Here is a 13,570-nt window from a genome sequence, read left to right as displayed (position 1 = left end):
GGACAATTCTGCATAATATGCAGAATTAATTAACAGTATTTACCAATGCTTACTTTTTAGTTTTGATAAATGTACTATGTTTATGTAAGCTATTAACATTTGAGGAAGCTGGATAAAGAGTGTATAGGATTTATCTGTACTAAATTTGGAATTATTCTATGTATCTAATATCATTTCAAAACACAAACATTTAAAAAGATGAACCACAAAAACAACCAGAGATGAAATAAGCCAAAACTACCTAACGGAAAAACAGACAATGGAAGAGACATGGATGGAATTCAGATAATGCAATCACCCTTTTCAGACTTTAGAGTAGTATAATTAAGTATGATTAAAAAAAAAAAAAGAAAATTTAAAATGTCAACAATAGACTGGAAACTATCAAAGAAGTATGAAATGTTTGTTATAGAACTTGAAACTACAATAACGAATTAAAATCACTAAACACCACGACACTGCTTTGTTGGTGAAACACTTCTCTGCTATTTTACTTGACTTTCCAGAACATTTGAAACCGTTGGCTCACTGGTTCTACTGTTCTTACTGCTTCCTATCAATTTCTCCTTGGGCATCCATCTTTTCACTCAGGCTTTAAAACCTGTGCCTACTAAAATTCTCCTATTGTGTGACTTCAAATCTATATGCCCAAGATTTCCAAAGAAGTGTTTTATCTCATCCTACACAATTTCCTATCGGTTGCTTTTTAATGTGTATAGTATTATATTGATTACAAATTTGTCAAGCATTTACTTCTCAGAATTTTTTTTTCTTTTTTTTACTTTTTTATCATTGGTTTTTCCAAAAAGAAAGCTGTTTGCAGACTTGTGTTCCTGTGAAAACTTAAAACTTTCAATGCTGTGATTTGCACAATGTAGACACTCAAAATACATTAACAAATACAATTTTGCACAGAGCCTAACTATAGTTTAGTGCCACATTATTACCTTCCAAGAACAAATGCAAATATACTTAGTATTTATGTCAATATCAGGTTTCCAAAACTAATCTTTAATAATCTCTTTCATTATAATGAAATCATTTAAATTGTTAATGTTCTAGAAATGTCCTACTTAGAAAATCAAAATGTCACTTTTTAAAATTCTGTTATGCAAAGCAGAATTTTTGATTTGTAGTTCTAAATATTGAAGTAAAATAGATTATTTTTCTCATATTATTATATTTCACCACTTTAATTATTGAATGTGTCCAGATATTAAAATGACTCTGAAAATGAAATGCTTTTTTTCACAATAAATATTGAATACTTAATGACTATTTTTGCTCCAACAGGTACTTTGGGAATGAAACACAGTTGTTCAGTGCTTATACACTACTTACCCTCTGACTTGCTAGACACCATTACTAAATATGCACTTATGCAGCAGAAGAACTAATATTCCTGGTGAGGGCAATAAATAAGGCAATCTGTGTTCCTACCACAGAGCATTTACAAGCAGAATGAAAAAAACTAATCATGCTAACTAGGCTGTGCAATGATAAAATGAGATGAAATATGAATTCGCTTTCCAAGTGGGAATGCAACCCAGAAATATAAATAATGGAAGCATAGGAACTTTTATAGTTTCTATTTAACTATTTGTCTAATTTAAATATCTATTCAAATTTTTGATTGAAATCTTTGGCAAGAAGGCATTGAGAGTGGGTGGAGGGAGGATGCAGACTTTGGGCTGAAATGAGAGGAAGTTGGGAACCCTGAACAGGGTTGCTGAGCACCAGGACTCATTCCTGACCCTGAGTGGTTCCTAGGGAAGAGGCGAGTGAAAGAGGCATGGAGTGACCTATTCTCATCATTGACCCCCAGGGTACTAGCTGTTGGAAACTTTGAGATGCCCCCAGGCACTCCCGAACTGGCAGGGAGAATTTTCCGGAGACTTGGCAAAGACAGAACTTCAGCCTGCACACAGCACAGAGGGAATAACTGCAGTGGAGCGTAGCCATGGGTGCCCATCCCACAAGGCTCATCATACTCATCCATGTGGCTGTATTTGGCCATTCTTGCATTGTTATAAAGATATACCTGAGACTGGGTAATTTATACAGTAAAAAGGTTTAATTGGCTCACCACAGTTCTTCAAGCTGCACAGGAAGCACGAGCATGACACCTGCATCCCCTCAGCTTCTGGTGAGGCCTCAGGGAGCTTTTTCTCATGGAAGGTGAAGCAGGAGCAGGCACATCACATGATGGGAGAAGGAGCAGAAGAGGGTGGAACAGGAGGTGTCCCACTTTACAGCAAGGATATCTCATGTGAACTCAGTATCATGAGGACAGTACCAAATCATGAGGAATCCACCCTCGTGACCCAAACATTTCCCACCAGGCCTCGCCTCCAGCACTGGGGATTATAATTCGGTATGAGATTTGGGTGGGGACAGATATCCAAAGTACATCAGCAGCTTTAGCTTTTGTTGGTTTCTGGATCTGAACAGAGCAGGAATATCTTGCCCATGCCATGGGGCCAGTGTGATTTGAGCACTCCTGTCTGCCAGTCAGTTCCAGAGTCACTGACTGGACACACCTACTTGTAGCATATCCTTGGCTGCTCAGCCAAGCCACTTGCCAGCAGCCACGATTGTAACTGTTTTACAGGCAGACCATGCCTAATAGAGAGCTTCTGTGATGGGTCCCCCAGGCATGCACCACCTACAGTCTCCTCCTGCGGTGCTGACTCCACTCCCACCCACCACCAGTGCTCATGCATGTGTAGGACTGTTACTGCCCCAGTGGGCATAAACAAACAGGACCCACAGCTGGCACACACATATGTGAGATCCACCACCTCCCAGCCTCTGGGACACATTCACATATGTGATTCCAGTTACCCCACCACCATTCTGCCAAAAAGTGTTTGCTGGCAACCCACCCCCATCAGTGCTACTGCCAGTGGACAGGCAACACCTCGGCCCTTCCAGTGCAACAGATGCTTAACCTTGAGGGGCCAGCAAAAAGAACCACTGACCTGCTCCCAGCCCTGCAGGGTTAGAGCACACAGCACAGGAGTGATGAGCTGAGCCTTGGCCCCCTAAAATCATCCAGAAATGAAGACAATCAAGTAGACCCAAATTATTCCACAGTCAAAATCTCAAAGGCATCAAATAATATAAAAGGAAAAAGCCCTATACAAAGGAGAGCAACTTCAAATGTTAGGGGAACATCAGGCCACACAGATGAGAAAGAACCAGCGTAGAAACTCTGGCAACTCTAAAAGTCAGAGTGTCTTCTTACCTCTAAATTCCCACACTATATCCCCAGCAATTGAAATGTCTGAAATGACAGACATAGAATTCAGCAACTGTATAGCAGCAAAGATCATTGAGATTCAAGAGTAAGTTGAAACCTAATTCAAGGAATCTAAGAAATCCAGTAAAATGATGCAAGAGCTAAAGACAAAATAGCCATTTTAAGAAACAACCAAATTTATTTTCTATAGTTGAAAAACTGACTACAAGGATTTCATAACACAACTAGAAGTATACACAGCAAGACAGACCAAGCTGAAGAAAGAATCTCAGAGCTCGAAGACCAGTTATTCAAATCAACTCAATTAGACAAAAATAAAGAAAAAAAGGCTTTAAAAATTGAACAAAAGAGGCCAGGTGTGGTGGCTCATGACTGTAATCCCAGCACTTTGGGAGGCCAAGGTGGGCGGATCACAAGGTCAGGAGATCGAGAGCATCCTGGCTAACAAAGTGAAACCCCATTTCTACTAAAAATACAAAAAATTAGCCAGGTGTGGTGTCAGGCACCTGTAGTCCCAGGTATTCAGGAGGCTGAGGCAGAAGAATGGTGTGAAACCTGGAGGCGGAGGTTGCAGTGAGCTGAAATTTCGCCACTGCACTCCAGCCTGGGTGACACAGCAAGACTCCATCTAAAAAAAAAAAAAAAAAAAAAATTGAACAAAACCTCCAAGAAATATAAGATTATGGAAAGAGACCAAACCTACAACTCATTAGCATCCCAGAAATGACGTGAGCAAGAATAAGCAACTTGGAAAAAATATTTAAGGATATTATCCATGAAAATTTCTTGAACTCCTCTAGAGAGGCTGACATGCAAACCTTAGGAAATTCAGAGAAATCCAGTGAGATGTTACGTGAGACAACAATCTCAAAGGCACATAGTTATCATATTATCCAGGGTAAACATAAAAGAAAAAATACTAAAGGCAGCTAGAGAGTAGGAATAGGTCCCATACAAAGGAACATTATTAGGCTACCGTTGGATCTTTCAGCAGAAAACTTACAAACAAGAAGAGATTGGGTGCCTATATTCAGCATCCTTAAAGAAAAGAAATTCCAACCAAGATTTTATATCCAGCCATACTAACCTTCATAAGCAAAGGAGAAATAAAATTATTTTCAGAGAAGCAAACACCGAGGGAATTCATTACCACCAGATCTTCCCTATAAGAGCTACTTAAGGGGATGCTAAACATGGAAATGAAAAACTGTTATCTGTTACCACAAAGACATACTTAAGTGCATAGTCCAATCACACTATAAAGCAACTGTACAATCAAGTCTACATAACAACTAGTTAACAATATGATGAGAGGATCAAATGCTCACATATCAATATTAATCTTGAACATAAATAGGCTAAATGCCTTATAAGGCACCGAGTGGCAAGTTGAATAAATAAGCAAGACCCAACTATATGCTGTCTTTAAAAGACCCATCCCATATGCAAGGACATTCATATGCTCAAAGTAAAAAGATGAGGAAATATCTACAAGAAAATGGCAAGCCAAAAAGAGCAGGGTTTGCCATTCTTATTTCAGACAAAAGAGATTTTAAACCAATGATGATCAAAGAGCAAAAAGAAGGGCATTATATAATAATAACAGATTCAATTCAACAAGAAGATTTACTGTTCTAAATAGATAAGCAGAGAATACTGGAGCACTCAGATACATACAAGTTCTTAGAGCCTTATGAAGATAGTTATATAACGACACAATAATAGTAAGAGACTATAACACTCCACTGACAGTGTTATATTATGAAGGCAGAAAACTAACAAAGATATTTGGACCTAAACACGACACTTGAACAAATGGACCTAACAGAAATCTACAGAAAACTCCACTCAACAACCACAGAATATAGATTCTTCTCATCTGTCAATGGAACATTCTCTAAGATAGACCATGTGCTTGGCCATAAACCAATTCTCAACAAATTAAAAAAAAAAAAACCTTATTATCAACCACACTTTTAGACCATAGTAAAATAAAAATAGGAATTAATACCAAGAGGATCTCTCAAAAGCAGACCATTGTATGTAAATTAAACAGCTAGCTCCTGAATGACTTTTGGTTAAACAATACAATTAAGGCAAAAACCAAGAAATTCTTTGAAACTGTGGCAAACAAAGATACAACACAACACTCTGAGACACAGCTAAAACATTGCTAAGAGGAAACTTTATAGCACTAAATGACTACATTAAAAAGCTAGAAAGATCTCAAATTAACAACCTAAAATTACACCCAGAGGAACTTGGAAAACAAGAAAAAATGAACCCCAAAACTAGCAGATAAAAAGAAATAACTAAAATCAGAGCTGAACTGAATGAAACTGAAATGAAAAAATATGTACAAAAGATCTATGAAACCAAAAGCTGTGTTTTTGGAAGAGTAAATAAGATTGTTAGACTGCTAACTAGACTAATAAAAAAGAGAGATGATTCAAATGATCACAATCACAAATAACAAAGGTGACATTACCATCAACTCCACAAAAATACAAAAAATCTCTCCGATACTGTTATGAACAGCTTTATGCACACAAACTAGAAAACCTAGGAGAAATGAATAAATTCCTGGAAACATACAACCTCTCAAGGTTGAACTAGGAGGAAATCAATACCTGAACAGACCAATATCAAGTTCCAAAGATGAATCAGTAATAAAAATCTTACCAATCAGAAAAAGCGCTGTACTGGGCAGATTTATAGGCAAATTCTACCAAACGTATAAAGAGGAGCTGGTGTTAATCACACTGAAACCATTTCAAAATATTGAGAAGGAGGGACTCCTCCCTAGCTCATTCTATGAGGCCAGCATCATTCTGGTACTAAAACCTAGAGAGACACAGTGAAAAATGAAAACTTCAGGCCCATATCCCTGATGAACAATGATGCAAAATTCTTCAACAAAAGATTAGCAAATAGAATCCAGCAGCACATCAAGAAGCTAATCCACCAACGATCAAATAGGTTTTATTCCTGGGATGTAACATTGGTCCAACATATGCAAATCAATAAATATGATTCATCACATAAACAGAACTAAATACAGAAATCACATAATCATCTCAATAGGTGGAGAAAAGGCTTTTGACAAAATTTAACATCACTTCATGTTTAAAAACCTTCAACAAACTAGACATCAAAGGAATATACACCAAAATAATAACAACCTTTTAACCTATAAAAGACAAATAAAACAAAGAAAGGCATGAGATAAAGGAAAAGGCAAGAGAGAAGATGATAATTTCTGTATACATTACAATATAGCTAAAATTGAAAAGCAAACGATACATGAACAATCTATTATTGTTACTATTTTGCATAAGGCAGTCAGAGTTGACCTCCAATGATGGTGATTTGATGTCAACTTGCTCAGTAAGCTTTCTTAAACACATGTAGCAAATACAGCCAGTTGAAAGTGGAAAAGTATTATTCACTAGAAATAATTATATTATGGCTACTAAATTTAGGGTTCACTGCCCTATACTTTCTATTTGTAAAAAGGAAAAATAATTAGTTTTTCTCAAACCTTTTAAAATCAGGACCCCATGATACACATAAACATTGCATGTTTTATTGAATATTAAGCAATTCTCATGATAAAAAGTAAATCATTACAATATGGTGTTTTAATGTGTTTCTGAAAACATTTTACTGTTCTATACTCCTAAAATTATCCAACAACCCAAACTAAAAAATGACCGACATAAAGGAATCTGCTTTTGAATTCTCTTTTTATAGAGGAAACTCAACAGATTAAACATCACTTTTTTTCCAGCCTCCCCAGGAGACTTTTGAGATTGTGTCACTAAAAAACTGTAGTTGCTCTTGGGATGTCAGACTATAAAATTAATCAGTCAAATGAATCAAATGTGTAAGTACCTTGGCTACAGATCTGACTTTTTAAAGGACTACACAAGCCGGAAAAACTAGGAAGTAGTGCATCTTGATAGCACCAGAGAAAAATCCTACCTAATAGTTCATTTCCAATATGTCTCATGGGAAATATATATATGAAGGTCCTTCTAGACAATCTCGATCAACCCCGGCTGCAAAATACTCCAAAATCCACTCTCCTTTTTCTTCCACACACGGGTACATACTGACTAACAGAACTATCTTTTACTCTGACCCTGTGAATGAAGAACTAATATCCTATTCCCTCCAGCCCAGTCATTAGCCCTTTCCCCCCATCCACCAAAAGATCATGAGTACAAGTTTGCATATGAAGGCCTTTTCTTCAAAATTTGTCCTATTTTTATATTTGGTACAGTTTCTCAGACATATTTAGATTTACAGAAAGAACATAAAATTTGTGGCCAGGTGGTATGGCTCATGCCTGTAATCCTAGCAGTTTGGGAAGCCAAGGCAGGGGGATCACCTGAGGTCAGGCATTTAAGACCAGCCTGACCAACATGGTGAAACCCTGTCTGTACTAAAAATACAAAAAATTAGCTGGGCATGGTGGTGGGTGCCTGTAATCTCAGCTACTTGGGAGGCTGAGCAGGAGAATTGCTTGAACCCAGTAGGTAGAAGTTGCGATGAGCCAAGATTGAGCCATGGCACTCCAGCCTGGGCAACAAGAGTGAAATCTCCATCTGAAAAAAAAAAAAAAAAAAAAAAAATTATGTAAAGAATTTGTTCACGTTCTCTATCTTACTTCATCTAATGTAGTATCCTATCCCACATAGTAAAAATTATCAACATTTGTACAATATTATTTAAACTGTATATCTTATATACTATGCTTTTAATCAACTTTACTCTCTCATAACTTATTTGTACTTTCCAACTGGAAAGATGCAATAGGGAACGATATAACCCACTTCAAAGTCTATTGGGTTGAAAATTTAGAAAATGAATTTGTATTTAACAATAAACATTAGTAGATTTAGTTTTAACTTAAGGGTAAAAATATTTTTTAGAGAGTATGATGTGCCTGTTATAAATTAAGACATTAGTTGTCTTTCAATTTTTATTGTATTAATATATTATATGCTGCCTTACAGTTTAATATGTGTTTTACAGAGTTTTATACTCAACAATTTTTCATGAATTTTTTTTGAATTCATTCAATTTTTAATGAATATGTTAAAATGTTATTTGCAATATTTCTAATTTAAAATCCACACATAAAATTAGAACACACTTTGTTCCTTCCCTTTTTTCTCTTCCTGAGAAAGATTTCAAAAGAATTAGAATTAATTCATTAAATAATGAACTGTCAGTTATTTATGCATTATATTTTATTGCTTTTGTTGATTAGTATTTGTTTTAGTAACTAAAAGAAATAAAGTTTCATTACTTACATTTTTATGGATAGTGGTCTATATCCTATTACATATTATACATTTTCTTCCAGTAAATTATGTTAATCAAAAAATTATATGAATATGCTCTGTACGATCAGTAGCCTCTTGTAGTATATTTGCTTACCATATGTTTTTAAATAACTCAATTAAATCAATAAAAAATTAACAAAATTTTGACATATACTAACTATAAAGGAAGGAATGATTTCTGGAGAAAGCAACAATTTTTTAAAAATAGTTCATTATATGCACACGTTCAAATTTCATAAGGCCTTTGGAGTAATAGATATTTTAATATATAACCCATGCTATTAATGATTTCTTCTTCAGGGTTCCCCCTTGGATATAATGTGTTGACAGACTTCCTAATGTCAAGATGATGTAAATATCTATTTTTCCTCAAATAATATTACTGCATTTTTATATCTATATGTTTAAATTGTCAAAAGAACAGCTTTATGCATTAAGTTTGGTAGAAATCCAGTTGTTTATTATTTTTAAATGCCTTGATTATTACTATTATTTTATTATTATTAATTTAGCTAGCATTTGTATTTCATTATGCTCATGATTATTATAAGTGGATTAAAATATTAACTGATTTGATCTTCACAACAAACCTATGAGGTTGGTAGTACAATTACCCTCATTTTATTGATGTGGCAATTAAGATACAAAGAGATTAAATAATTTATTCAGGGTTATTCAACGAGTGAGAATTAGCTGTGAGATTTAAATCCAGAACCTATGCTTTTAACCACTGCTTATCCCCTCTTATTTAAATTGCTATGTTAATGCTATGTGAAATTTTATTTCATATATGCCATAACTCTGACCACGGCAGTTCATGTAATCCATTTGAATGTAGACTTCTGTTAATTTCATATTATTTTAATTACTGAAACATCATTATTAATCTTCATATTGAATGAGATATGTCACTATGTCCCTCTGCCTTTCATCATCAGTTTAATATAAACTCATGGTCTATTTTATGTGCATATGTAACCTAGTTGCTGATTTCTGCATTAGTTCACACTTGCCGATGTATAAAGAAATAATGGAATTATTTCTTTTCTGGTTCACTATCCTTTCTGCCTTCAAACGCAATCTGGTGGATTTCGCTTCATTATGTCTTGGCAACATTCCTGGAAGGATCCACAGCTTTCTGGTCACTGGGAGACTTTCTCTTTTAAAACACATATTTGGGTATTACAAATTAAATGCCATTCTATTGAAAAATCTAATTTTCCATGTGAGTTGAAAGTTCTTCCCCAACATATTCCCACTTCCTCCCCTCGCCAACTCTGCCCTCATCTACAACACTGGTATTCTAAGTTGGGAATTGGCTGGTATCTGTTTTCTGGTTTACTTCCTACAAACCCTTTTGTGCTGTCCTTCCAAAGCCATAGGCAGCAAAGGGGGATTGGGAAAAAATGACATGTTTTAGGTGGTTTGTGCTGTTTAATTCATCTTTTGGTGCCCTCTCTGTTGCAGATGCCCACAGGATGGTTCATTCCTGGGTACACGGATGGAATTCACATATGCTGTCTACTCATTTTCCTCCATGCACACTCAAAAATAATAACCGTAAACCTCACCTTTGCCTAATATTAGTGATCCAATCTCCAAATGATTCTCCAGTTTTTCACCTTTAATACAATTTTAACTCTCATTCTCTGGGTACAACTTTCTTTGAAGTTCATATTTTGTGGCAATACTTTAGCATCGAAGAAAACCCACATGTTCTTGTTCTCTATGTTCTTTAAGGGCTATATGACCTACTGTAGAATCTATTTATTTTTCTATATTCTACATATATTAATCTATATTCTACATATATATTTATTCTACATATATTCTGAAACACACATATACACTGAAACAAATATTCTGAAACGTATGTTCAATATATACATAATATATATATAAACAGATATATATATATTCATATATATCTACTGAGGTTTTATATAATATTAGTGCTCCATAACAACACATCATATTTCTCCTGATTATGTGTACCTCAGCACTACATAATCAATGCATCATATTTCTCCAATGAAAGATTGATGGTACTTTCAGAGCTGTTTAGATGTTGGATATGGGGCAACAAGATTATTAAAAAGAAATCCCTTTAGTATAGAGTTGACTCTTTAACAACAGCGGATAGAATGGCATATGGTATATAGAACAGTGGAATCCACTTATGTGTGGACTCTCATCTGCTTCTGCCACACCTGAGACAGGAAAACCAACACTTCTTCTTCCTTTCCCTCCTCAGCCAATACAGTGTGAAGATGATGAGTATGAAGATCTTTATAATAGTCCACTTTCACTAAATGAACAGTAAATATCTTTTTCTTACAATGTTCTTAATAACATTTTCTTTTCTCTAGCATACTTTATTGCAAAGGTGCAGTATATAATACATATATACAAAATATGGACTAGTCAATTATATATTTATTTTATCAGTACGGCTTCTGGTCAACAGTAGTCTATTGAGTAGTCAAGTTTTGAGGGAGTGAAAAATTACACACAGATTTTGTTTCTGTGGAAGGTCGATGCTCCTAGTCTTGGCATTTTTCAAGCGTCAACTGTATTTTTATATTATGAGGTAATATAGAGTCAGTTGGCCTTTTTGAAAGAAATCGATCCAAAGATATGTGCTTTACTGTTTTTTCCTCCAGGAAAATTTTTCTAAATTAGCTTTCATTAAAATGTCAGTCTTTATATCAGCAGCTGCTTGTCAACAACTTTTGAACCACAGGATTAAAAAAAGACTATTTGATTAAAAACATGTCAACACAATTTTTAGAAACCACCACTCATGATGCCTTATGATATTAAAATCTTATTTGAAAACCATGACCCAACCCAAATGTGCATAATTGGAAAATATATTTCCTAGTTTTAACGTCAAGCCCTTGCCCATTAGCAAAATTCCTATGTATTGGTTTTTAATTAAGATTATGACCACAACTGATTCACCAACTTTTATTTTCATGATAATCTGTGAAGTTGAATGTGAAATATTAATAACTTAACAAATCAGCTTCTTCCCTTACCCAGATACTTTAAAGTTCGTACATCCAAATGTTTTTTGACCTTTAAAGAGGTGAATATATTCCAACCATTTGCAATCTATCCATCTGACAAAGGGCTAACATCCAGAATCTACAAGGAACTTAAACAAATTTACAAGAAAGAAAGAAACATGAAATGGGCAAAGGACACCATCTCATGCCAGTTAGAATGGTGATCATTAAAAAGTCAGGAAACAACAGATGCTGGAGACTATGTGGAGAAATAGGAATGCTTTTACACTGTTGGTGAGAGTATAAATTAGTTCAACCATTGTGGAAGACAGTGTGGTGATCCTTCAAGAATCTAGAACAAGAAATATCATTTGACCCAGCAATCCCATTACTGGGTATATTCCCAAAGGATTATAAATCATTCTATTATAAAGACACATGCACACGTATGTTTATCGCAGCACTGTTCACAGTAGCAAAAACTTGTAACAACCTAAATGCCCATCAATGATAGACTGGATAAAGAAAATGTGGCACATATAAACCATGGAATACTATGCAGCCATAAAAAAGGATGAGTTTATGTTCTTTGCAGGGACATGGATGTAGTTGGAAACCATCATTCTCAGCAAACTAACACAGGAACAGAAAATCAAACAGCACATGTTCTCACTCATAAGTGGGAATTGAGCAATGAGAACATATGAGCATAGAGAGGGGAACATCACATACCAGGGCATGTCAGGGCTAAGGGAGGGATAGCACTAGGATAAATACCTAATGTAGATGATGGTTCGACGGGTACAGCAAACCACTGTGGCACATATGTACCTATGTAACAAATCTGCAAGTTCTTCATGTGTATCCTAGAACTTAAAGTATAATTTTAAAAAAGAATATTTATTTTATCCATCTTTTGTAATTTTCCTCATAGAGGCCTTTTATCTCCTTGATTATATTTATCCCTAAGTATTTTTTGTAGCTATTGTAAATATGACTGGCTTCTTGATTTCTTTTTCAGCTAGCTTATTGTCTGTGTATAGAAATACTACTGTTCTTAGTATGTTGACTTTGTGTGCTGCAACTTTACTAAATTTGTTTATCGCTTCTAATGTTTTCTGGTAGAATATTTGGTTTTTTCTCTATATAAAAACATATGGTCTGCAAACAGGACAATTTGACTCCTTTTTTTACTGATTTAGATGCACTTTTTTTTTTTTTCTTGTCCAATTGCTCTGGCTAGGACTTCTAATACTACATTGAACAAAAGTTATGAAAGTGGGCATCTTTGTCTTGTTACAGTTAGAGGAAAAGTGCAACTTTTTGGACATTGACTATGATGTTAGCTGTGGATTTTTCAATATAGCCTTTATCTTGTTATGGTAAATTTCTTTTATCCTAGTTTATTTAGAGATTTTATCATGAGGGGATGTTAAATTTAATCAAATGCAATTTCTGTATTCTATTGACCTACATATATGATCCCAAAACTTAAAACTACTTGAAGAAAACATAGAAAAAATTCTCCAGGATATTGGTTTGCGAAAAGATTGTAAGAATAAGACCTCAAAAGCAAAGGCAACAAAAGCAAAAATAAGTCAATGAGATTATATTAAAATAAAAATTATCTGTACAGCAAAGAAAACAGAATGAAAGGTAACCTACAGAATGGGAGAAAATATTTTCAAACTATTCATCTAACAGGCAATTAATATCCAGAATATACAATGAATTCAAACATCTCACAGTAAAATAACAAAAAATCTGATTAATACATGGGGAAATGATCTAAACAGATGTTTCTCCTAAAGAAGACCTAACAATGGCTAACAAATATATGAAATAATGCTCAGCATCACTAGTCATCAGCAAAATGAAAATCAAAACTGAAATGAGGTATCATCTCACCCCAGTTAACATGGCTATAATAAAAAAGATAAGAT

This window comes from Papio anubis, chromosome 6 (genome assembly GCF_008728515.1).
Source record: "Papio anubis isolate 15944 chromosome 6, Panubis1.0, whole genome shotgun sequence".
In the NCBI taxonomy this organism is placed as follows: domain Eukaryota; kingdom Metazoa; phylum Chordata; class Mammalia; order Primates; family Cercopithecidae; genus Papio; species Papio anubis.
Note: the sequence above shows the minus strand (reverse complement) of the source record.